This window comes from Bactrocera latifrons, unplaced genomic scaffold (assembly GCF_001853355.1).
Source record: "Bactrocera latifrons isolate USDA-ARS-PBARC rearing strain unplaced genomic scaffold, ASM185335v1 scaffold_135, whole genome shotgun sequence".
Lineage (NCBI taxonomy): Eukaryota > Metazoa > Arthropoda > Insecta > Diptera > Tephritidae > Bactrocera > Bactrocera latifrons.
The window spans coordinates 355,994-359,408 of record NW_017534797.1 but is presented as its reverse complement, the minus strand read 5'-3'; the positions used below and the strand labels follow the sequence as shown (position 1 = coordinate 359,408).

The following is a 3,415-nucleotide window of genomic DNA, read 5'->3' as shown; positions in this document are numbered from 1 at the left end:
GCAATAACTTCAATTCCAATCAATGAAATATCATGAAATTATCAGTGGACAATCGATAAAGATAGCAGATTCTAACGCATCAGTTGGCATATAGATRGAGCCACCAAGGSGCCCTAGATTCAAAAAGTTCTGTTTACTTTGGAACGTACCTTGTAGTACGGATATGCTGTGCTGTCTAATGTTTCGTTATGTCAAGTTGCTATGTCCTTTTCTAATAATTTGTCTTATGTTTAATCAATTTATATTTGGATACAGCAAKTGAAAAATGTTATTTTTAAGATTTTTAATGTTATGTTATGCCATGTTATACCTCGAGTTTAACACTACAACATGAACTCACTCAATTTATAAAGGGCTTCTAACGAAACATGTTTCGGTGCGAAAACGAGCAACATTTACGTCTTTCCAATAGCAACAAACTCAGACCATCCTTCGCRGTTAGCGCTTCGTAAAACCGGCGCGCTTCGTGCTGGCGTGGTGAGTTTCTACTCGTTTGCACTCAATTYCGTGTATTGAGCATTTGACTTTGCTTRGCATTGCTAGTTGAGCCGAAACGTTGGTTAGTTTGGTAGTGACTGCTATTGAATTTGGTTTATTGTTTAGAGGAGTTTTCGAAAGTTCACGTTATTGTGTGCTGACTATAGTATTACGTGTATGTATTATATATTAAAGCAGTTAAGATATGCAATATTGGTATATTAAGAACCTTTATTTGTATAAAGGAAATTTTAACAATTAAAAAAAGTATTTTGACGCATAGTAAACTGGAAAAGTGTTGAAAATATGAGGCAGTTAAGAAAAAAATGTAGCTCGGCATCCGATAAGTGTGCCGCTGATCCTGCGTTTAATATATTCTGTATAAAAGTGCAAATTGGAAGAAAATTTGAAAAACGCCGACTTTTACTTGGCTTAATAACAAATCAATAAAAAAAAATTGCTGATACTTACACCTACTTGTAAACAAGTACCACACTCTCGCCTTCAGTGCATATTMCCCAATCACATGCCGGTACGCACTCCAACACATACACACACATACGCAAACAACTAAACGCGACTTGTGTCAGACATTTCCAGCTGCTTTAGTGTCACTCGCTGAGTGCCACTTGRCGTCTCAAGCCGTTATGACTGGGCATGCTACGCACTATGTCTAGACTGCCGCCGCTTGAGTGTTCTTGCGTCGCGTCGTATTGTCTGCATTCTATACGTCACCTGACACCCCTGTCAACCCAACCCATCACCCTCAATATTGCAACACTGACAGTTAGTCTATTTTCAGATTTGTTTTGCTCSTTATTTTCGTTAGTCGTCCGTTAGGTGTTTGCAGATTTCATATGCTGCCATGTGGCGTGGCATTGCGGACTGACGGTATTACGCAAGTGCCGCGCAAATCCGTAACAAGGTTAAATAACAAACAACAACAATAAAAACAAAAACAAAAACGCTGCAATAACGCCGACACAAATTGTAACGTTACGTAGCATTCGTGAAGTATATTCGTGTGCATGTGTGTTTTTGTTGCTGTKTGTCACCGGAAGTGAAAGCCGGAAAAGGAAGTGCAGTGAACATGTATTTCATTCTCTTGCACAAATAAGTAAATGTGCGCTTCTTACAGTATTTATAAAACAATGCTAGAAACCAGCATAAATAACAGCGCAAAAATTCTTTGAAATAAAAAAAATATTCTTCATTACCCCTCCGTGTACTAATTTTTTCATCATTTTTTCTAGTGTTCGCCATAACATTTCGTCGTTAAAAGTACAATAAAACGCTGAGCATAAAAGAAATCACGAAAGGAGTGKAAATCCTGAAAGGGATTTGCAAAATAGAAATTATTTCGTCTTCTTAAAAAATAAAGCAATGAAAAGCGTGAAAAAGTTCTCCTCTAAAGCCGTAAAAGTTGCGCAAAGTTTCAAGTAGGTAGTCTTCGAAAGCAATAAAGCTGAAAAAGTGTGGAAAGTCAAAAGCGTAAAAATTAAAACGTAGCTCTAACACTCAAAAATTACCGCAACTCGGAAAGTTCACCGGTTGAAAAAGAGAGTGTGCATCTGCCTTGCGGAATTGCTTAGTAAAAGGAACGGTAGAATACGCGTTACTGTTTTCTCGCTGAGAAAGCGTCGTAAAGTGTTGCATGGATTATCTCAAAMTTGTCCTCTTTTCGCGATAATCTTGTGCTGATCTTCAACGCTTGGGAATTTTAGTTTCAATAGACGTGAAAAAATTATAATATTRTAATTTGTGTAAGTTATGAATACTTAGATTYWGCGAACTTTTTGCATTTCAGCATTYCTGAATAATAAGCCTTCATAAAAACAACTTACTTCCAAACACACTAAATGGCAAAAAAATTGTCATTTCATAACCTAGTAACACTCAGGAGAAAAAAATTAAGTACTTTTTTTATAGACGAAATTTTGAGAACAATTCAAACATATGATCTTGAACAGCGGTTATAAACTTTCATGCTTATTCAGACATCACACTCAACTGCTGGATTAAGATATATATGGCTAGTATATTTCTCTTCCACTTACTTTGCTACTAATAGGTAARGTAGAAACACTGTCAATGTAAAAGCGACAGTGTCACGATCAAAATAATCTTAAACGGAACTCAAGCACAGCGAACGAAGAACCCTTGTAAACTTTTTTTAGAGCTCTTCCTAAATAATTTAAGGAGTGTGGTTGTCTTTTTAACAAATGAATCAGCCATTTATATTGGTATTCCAGCCGTTTTTGTTAATTACTGCAGTTTTGGGAATAAATTCAGCTAGTAAAACATTTCCTTCCATTACTTCCACTCTGAAGTTAACACTTTTCCATTCATAYGGATATCAGAAATTTTTATGACTTCCACGTCCGGTAGTCAGCTGCAGTCACATACATATACATATACAAATATACCCAACAAGGCTCTCGCTTAGACCAGAATCAAAACCTTTCATGGAAAAACGTCCTCCTGGAGTTATGAAAAACGAAATTCATTATATAATATATGGTGCAAGTATATGGGAGTTGGGATAGTATTGGCTCGATTTTATCTTACATACCATTACCAATCACATGGAATAAAGTCAGTCACATGTTCGAAAATCCTGATAATAGTTATATGGGCAGGTTCTCGTTAAATTTGATCTATTTTAGGCTCAACGATACACAATTATGGGTAAAACACGCTCTGTACTTTTCARTAAGATAATTCATATAATGCCCGATATATGCAGCATAAAATTCCCCGAAAGTTCGAAAATCTTTGCATTAGGTACATGGGTGTTGAGGGTAGTACTCACCTGATTCCACCTACTTTTGATAAACGTAGGCATTGTCTGGAAAGGATTGTCTCTGAATTTCAATTGTTTTGGCAGGATTTGAGCAATTTATGGTCATAAGGTGGCACACACTAAAGGAATTATTGG

At 36.4% G+C, this 3,415-nt stretch overlaps 1 long non-coding RNA gene across 2 annotated transcripts in view; it reads left to right on the top strand.

Annotated features, from left to right (window-relative positions):
- Window positions 1-575: 575 nt before the first annotated feature.
- LOC108965151 overlaps window positions 576-3,415 on the top strand; it is a 26,935-nt gene continuing 24,095 nt past the window's right edge. For both annotated transcript variants that reach the window (XR_001993088.1, XR_001993087.1), the window contains exon 1: window positions 576-652. This is a non-coding gene — a long non-coding RNA (uncharacterized LOC108965151). The remainder of the gene's footprint in view (window positions 653-3,415) is intronic.